General features: G+C 44.6%; 1 protein-coding gene across 3 annotated transcripts in view; it reads left to right on the top strand.

Annotated features, from left to right (window-relative positions):
- The window catches only part of SPECC1 (sperm antigen with calponin homology and coiled-coil domains 1), a 90,114-nt gene that overhangs the window by 11,533 nt on the left and 71,423 nt on the right, over positions 1–7,158 (top strand). Inside the window, exon 2 of one of the 3 annotated variants that reach the window (XM_027891471.1) lies at positions 3,785–3,888. The exons of 1 other annotated variant lie outside the window; for it this stretch is intronic. The gene's annotated coding sequence lies outside the window, so the exon portion shown is untranslated. Of the gene's footprint in view, positions 1–3,758; positions 3,889–7,158 lie in introns of those variants that run through there. One more of the 3 variants, XM_027891474.1, reaches the window with a different exon arrangement.

Genomic DNA, 7,158 nt, shown 5'->3' with positions numbered 1-7,158 from the left:
ATAGATGTGTGTTAACTCTTCAGTGTTCTCAGAAATGACAGAAATACTGAAAAATGCTGGCACATCTTGCAGACTCTTACTTTTGAAACAGGCAGTTTCCTAATTCTATTTTTGACTCACTTAGTGGCTGTTCCCTTGGAAATTTTAAAGTTGTTGTCTGGTCTTCTGAAATTTTGGCAATAGGCACCAGAAGAAGCTGTTTTTCTTGTCTCCTGTAGCACTTCATGTTCCATAAAACATATCTCCCTTCCCCCCCCAGTTTATTTAATCTAGTCTTTTCCAACAACAAATATTTTCTCTAGTGGCAGGTCAAAGCTGGTGGCCAGGCTGAGCCCCTCAGGTGTAGGAGTGGGAACGTGAAACTGTGAGAAGTCTCTTAAGAACAGGGAAAGTAAAAATAAATCCAAGTTCTCTGGGTCAGCACACACAGATTTCTTGTGCTGGTGGAGCCTTTCTGGCAGCAGTTGCAGGAGTTCACTCGTTGCACCCACCCACTTGATCAGCATCATCTTGTTGACTGAGCAGCAGTTGTTTTTGTCCAGATGGAAAGTGGTGCCCCATGATTCATCCTGCAAATGTCCACTAACGGCATCCACTTCCCGACATCTGCCCTGCAACTGAGAAAACAGAGAAGTTTGTATCAGTTATGTCCAAAAAGGAGGAAAGCAGAGAGTAAATGCTGTCCCAAAGCCATGGCCTGATTCCACTAATACCCACTGGCTGAGGCAGACTTTCCTTTGTAATTACTTTTGGTTTTATAACTCCAGACAGCAGCGTTCCAGCCTTATAACTGAATTAGAGACTTGCTTTAGAAAGGCATTGTTATTGACATAATGGCCCTGCTTATGGGATTTCTGTCCTTTGTAATTAAAGATTGTTTCATGCACAAAAGCAGTTAAATATGGCAGAAATGTCTCTAAATGCAAAGATATTTTAAATCTTGTTCCTTGTGCAGGCCTTTTTTTTCCCCCCACTCTGTGCATTTGCTTCTCAAATGAGCTGGGCCACTCAAAATTCCGCCCTTTGCCCATTTCATCGAGTTGTCTCATCCATATTTGTCCTCGTGAGATGGCACAGGTAACGCAGTTTGCAGCACAAAGCCTTTAAATTCCTGAAATGCAGTATTTTAGAGGTGTCTTGATTAATGAGGTTTGATCTTCCTCTCCCGTACCTTGTTGCAGAACTGGGGGAGCAAGTGGATTGAGCAGAATGCAAGCAATATGTTCACTGTTACTTCGTCTGTCAGCCAAATTCACCAGCTGGGTGAGAACCTGGCAGATACTTTAAAAAAAAAAAGTTTATATTGCTCCTTGAAATTGTTTTCTCACCCTGGCTGTGTGAAAGTAATTATGGTTGAGGCCCTGGACAGGCCACAGGCTTTCCTGATGAGCCTGGCAACTCATTTGAGCTGTTTGTTTTCTGGGCTGTTTGTTCTTTAAACAGAAAGGCAATTTTTCAATTCAGATGGTTTTGTGCTGCATAAATCTTTGGTGTAAGTAAAGGGATCAGATAATTATAGCCATAAGTGCTACCAGAAAAACCTCTAAATAAACAAATATACTCTCTGGTCTTCTTGGGTTTGGGGAAATTCTCCACCACTATTCCAGGCTGTCTACCCAAGCTGAGGCATGTAAATGCTGTGACTGTCTCCTTATGCCCAAGCATTTCATTTTTAGATTTGGGTCAAGTTATATTCGTCAAATCTAGCAAAAAATATATTTGAGAGTGAAATCCAGCAGCTCGTCCTCCCTCCCTGCTCCCCTCCTTTCAGTTCTTTATTTCTCTTGGCTGAAGGACAGGAAACCCTGTGGCGCTGCTGTCCCTCTGAGCCCATCCCAACTCACCAGCAGTGGCAGAGGCACCGTTCTGCTGTCCAAAAAGTGCTCTTTTTTTCCTCAGACAAAGCAGCTTTTCAGCGAGGTTTCTGCAAGTGCTGTCCCTCCTGTCTGCGAGTTCTGTGTCCAGGCACCTGCAGCTGTTTGCCCCCCAGCCAGTGTTTTCCAGCTGCGTGGGTTCAGTTTGGAAGGTGGTCCCTGATCCCAGCAGAGGGAGTGACTCGCGGTCCCTGCACCACCTAAGTGACCTCATTGCCTATGCATGTGTTAGGGAATGTCGGGTCACTTCCTCGGGGAGGAGAAACGCAGGGCACGCAGATCAAGTATCTGCAAGAGCTTCCTCCTTATCTGAGCCGTGAATAATCTCAGAAACTCTAAATGTTAAATGTGTGAAAATATGGACTAGGTAAGTTCTACAGTCTGTCCTGGGGTAGTGAGGCAACTGCCAAAGTAGGCTGGATGGAAGGATTGGTACTTTGGATGTTGGCAAACTTGGAATAGCACCTGGTTGAATGCTGACAAATAGTGATGTTTGCTTGAGACCTGCCAAACACAGAGCATTACCACGTGGTAAATAAATCATCGTGTGCTCTGTTTCTTGTTCTGGTGTTTTGAGATCTGGAGGCGAGAGTTCCTCGCTCTTAAATCAGAAAGCTGGATCCCAAATCCATAATCTTCAGAGGGGATTTGGCTTGGCCTCAGGCTTAAGGTTTGGTTACTCTGGGATAACAGTAGTGCCAATGCTGAACTGAAACATAAATTTACTCTTGGCATAATGTTAGCTCCCTTCAGGTCCCTTTGGCACCTGGAATAAGGAGCTCCAGGGGATGAGGTAAGGTCGGATTCTTCAGATCCAGCCACACTTTTTTAATGTTGTAAATATTCCTTGTTTCTCTACCAGAGGTTACTGCTGTAGCATCAACATGGTTTATATACCAGGTTCATGCTGCTGGGAGAGATCCCTCTCTCCAGTTCAGGACAGAATTCCTGATCTGTAGTCACAGCCTGTGAATGTCTTGGGTCAGAGACAGCAGAGTGACCAGCACCCTCTCTGGGCAGAGTCAGACAAAGAGCCCAGTTCTAAACACCTTAGGTTTCTGTCTTTGAAATTTGAATTTGATTTATCTTTGCGTCCCCTTTGTGTCCTTCAATTTGATGCTATCTTTGCCGCCTTTGACTCTCTTAAGATCTCTGGCCTTTTTCCTCCTGTTTTCAAACACTGGATTCTCTTCAGAAAGCTTAAGGAAGAGGAATGTTCTTGAGCACTGTTCACTCCTGTCCCTTATTTGCTGTGTTCCAAATAAAGAACAGGTTGACCCTTTTTGGACAGCTCAAGAGAAGTCACTCAGGACTGATTCTAGTTACTTGTGTAAGAGCTTCTGTCTTAATGTATCTTCCTTCCCTGCACACACACAGACACACACACGCACTTTTCCACTTTTTTGAGCCATGATGGAGACAAGGGAAATGTCGCAAGGTGTCCTGGCTGTGACTGCTGGCACTGTGGGGGAGAGATTATTATTACTGTGGAATGTCAAAGCTTCTTGAAGCTGCTTCTGTGTTTTCCTCTGAAAAATGCCTTCTCTCCTTGCCCTTCCTCCCTGGCTTTGTGCTGCATGTTTTTGCTGGATTGGGTCAATCAGCCCAGCCAGGGTTCGTGCTCTGCCCAGTGTCCAGCTCTGCCGTCGGGCTGATGGGATCCCCAGAGAAACTCTTCATCTGCCCTAGGGATTGAAGCACCTCAGTGTTCTGTACGGAGGATACAAATGACTTTCTTGCATAAACCCTCCTTGCTTTGATGAAAATGTAATATTTGTCATTCCCCTGAGTAAGCAAGTGTGCATATGTGTGTGTGTGTGCTGAGTGCCGGTGCAGCCAGCCTGCTTCCGTATGTGAATCATTTCTCAAGCAGCTCTCTGTGTCTCACTGCAATGTGGTTTTCCTCTCAGGGAAGCACTCGAGCTCTGAATTTTCAGTCTGGCTTGCATATGCTGTCAGAAGCTAGTGGGAGACAGTTTTCTTTTTAATGCAGAAAAGAGGACAAGCTTTTACTGTAAGTATTTTAATTTTCTTATTTTTTATTTTTTTTTAAGGTGGGAACTGTATTATCTCTAGAAGGACTCTTGGGTCAGTGGTGTGTTCTTGGAGTGAAAGGACCTGCTTTGCTCAACAACACTTTTTTCGTAGTATCTCACTCTAAAATTAGATTGTTTACACTGTACATTTTTTGATTCAATCAGTGTTAGCAAAAAAGGAGATATGGGGGGGGAGGGCTTAAAGCCATTACAACCACAAGAAGAAATCCTTCCATGAGAGGTGCCTACTGTATTTCACTTCTGCTCAGCCACACAGATTTAGTGACAGAAGGGTTGAAGCTGTTTCTGTGCCTCTTTCTGCTTTCTCCTCTGGCAATTTACGGTCGTTCTCAGCCAGTGAAGTGAAGCAGCAGCACGAGCAGACACTCCTGTGGTGTTGCATGTGCACACAGTCCAGTCAGGAAAGGGCAGACAGGAACAAGCTGCCAAGGGAATGTGTTTGGCAGCTCGAGCCTCTGCAGGGGATCAGGGAAGCGCTGGGGAGCACAGGTACCCTCTTACAGCACCACGGTGAGGAGCTGCTCGGGCTCTCAGCAGGACCCTTTAATTACAGCAGTTTTACAGTTGTCCTTCAAATTGTGCTGTGGACTGAAGCTTGATCGTAATAACAATTGTAATAATAACAGCATTTATATAGCAGGTAATGTGGCAAAGTTGTAGAGATGTTAATTAAGCCCTGTATGTGTAGCAGTAAAGGATGACTGGTAGAACTGGTTTGAAAACAGGGATTCTCTACCCCTTTCTCCTGTAGACAGTTTAAATTCTACATGTACCCTAATAATCCTTTCTGTTTTGGATGATTCTCTTTCTCAATTAGAAAGTGTTCTCTGCCCCTGTAAGCTCAGGAGGAGAGAGGGTATTTGATTTGCTGAAATGGTGTTGTTTGCACAGTTTGACAGGTGACTAGCACACCAATATCCCATCCCAACAGGCACACATGTATGTGCTTCCCCTCCCCTTCCCTGCTCCGTTTAAACCCATTTCACTGCATTATGTAGCCCCACCAAGGTGGGTCATCCAGTCCACCAGTGGCCACCAGAGTCACAGTTGTAAACTGTTGGTGCTGTTCCTTCCATCTGTTCTGTTCCTGCTCGTTGTGAATATTTTTAAAAAGCAGAAGTCCTCTGGTTTCTCCTGCAGCTCTGGGGTTGTGTCCTCATCTCTGCACAGAGCCCTTGCTGTTGGGAGTTCACACTGTCACTCTCATAAACGCTCAGAAAATCCCAGTTTATTAACTTCAAGTGAGCTGTTCTGCACTTTTAATGGGAGATAAATATCTCCTCAAGGGATAGCTTCTGGATCTCAATTATTTCTCTGCATTGTGATGGATGGAAAGTGGGAGCCAGGGAAACATCCCAGCATGTGGCAATCTGTGAGGCTGCTCACTTGCTGCTGTGGAACAGATGTTGATTTATCTCATTTTTTTGCTTCTTTTTCTGTGGGGTTCCTTCCCAAGGCAAATGAGTGAATATACCTTCGCAAATATTCTATTTAGTTAACAATTATCCCATTTTTACAAATGGAAAAACTAAGGCACAGGAAGGTTTGCATGGTTGAGGGGTTGCAACAACCTTGTACTGGAGCTGAGGGTAGAATCAGGTGGAATTCCAAGAGAACACATTGCCTGCAATGTCATCCCTGTGTACTCTGAGGGGACGGGGAGGTTGCCAGTCTGTGCAGGTACCAGTCAGGATAACCATGCAGCCACATGCTGTGCACCCTCTGCCCTTCCAAAAAACCATCATCATTCCCTTTCTTGTAGATGGATCTACCCTCTATGCTACAGAAAAAAAAAAAAAATGTAATGACAGGTAATTATTAGGCAAACCACTTGTAATTATTCTTAATTTCTTCAGCAATTACGTAGCTCTTGCTCTATCTGAAACGCTGCCTTCTTTTCTTCCTTCTTGTGGCTTGGCAGAACATGAAGTGACCATGTGTGTGTCACTTGCTTTGTGCTGTGTTCACTGGGACAGTAGTTCAAAGAAACTGGTTGAGTGAGCAATAGCTGCCTTGAATTGGTTCTAAAATGTTTTGTTCTCAACCTGCAACATACTCCACATAAATGAAACCCATCTATTCAGGACAGTTGTGTTGGGGAAAGCCCTGAGTGACCTAATTCTTTGTGACACAACATGGTTGTAACTTCAAAAAGGGCTTTTGGACTCAATGCATCATTTTTTTTTAGCCTTCCTGAATCTTTCCTTTGATTTCAGTCTCCAAAGGATGGATTTTAGCACTGTGTAAGCTGATATATTTTCCCTGCCTGCCATACATCAAAGTACTGAGGGAGCTACAACTTAAAAAAATGCATTCTCCAAATTCTCTGCTGTGGCATCACTTCCTGGATATAGTTTTGATGTGATTTGATAAAATTGGGAATTCCTTGCAGAACCCCTGTGTATTCCATCCACCACCAGATGCTTTCATGTGCCCTTTTCAGTAGGAGAATGTGCTGCCCCTGCCTATCTTTCTGCCTGTTGCCACCCAACCCTTCCAGTTGTGTTTTTCCTCGTGTGCATCCGTCAGGAATGCGATGAACGTGATTCAGAATTGCCACACCGTTGGTAATTTGTAGAAAATTACAGATAGCTTGGGATTTTTGTCTCATTATCCTGGTGTTTGTAAGATCAGGGGTCATTAGGAGGTGGTGGCACAGCTTCTCTTTGGAGCTGTGTGGTGGTGAGTGGTTAGATAATCAGTGTGAGGAAGGAGGAGGAGGAGCAGATTGAGAATCCACATTCGAACAGGGTAATTTAAACTACAGGAAGAGCATGTTCCCAGACATCTCCAAGTGCAGCTTTGGCTTGGGTTTCAAGCTTTGGTCACTGAGTTGGAGGACAGTTTCAGAGAAGTAGCAAAGGGATCTGTATTTTCCTGCCTTACAAATGGCCAGTAGTGTGGGACAAAGGCAAGAGAACTGCAGCTAAATCCATTCCTTGTCCCTTTGCACACGTGGGGATTTTGCTGTAATTTCTGCATTTTTCTCATGTGACCTAACTCTGAGTGAAAGGCTGACAAATCCAAAACCCCAGGGAGAATTTCTGTGGAGGAGGGCAGGCAGGAGGTTTTTGCACTGCTCTCCATGCCTGGAAAATCCATCAATGACTCTACTGGTTGCTGTGGGAAGAGGATTTCATTTTGAGCAGAGTTGAGACAGGGAGTTTGGCAGTTGCTGACCTCACCTTGGCCATCTCTGGTGGAGTTTAGACACCCTTGTAACCTTC

Source organism: Empidonax traillii, unplaced genomic scaffold (assembly GCF_003031625.1).
Source record: "Empidonax traillii isolate 1590-97213 ecotype Southwest subspecies unplaced genomic scaffold, ASM303162v1 scaffold322:size1131127, whole genome shotgun sequence".
NCBI lineage: Eukaryota > Metazoa > Chordata > Aves > Passeriformes > Tyrannidae > Empidonax > Empidonax traillii.
This window is presented reverse-complemented; position numbering and strand designations above follow the sequence as displayed.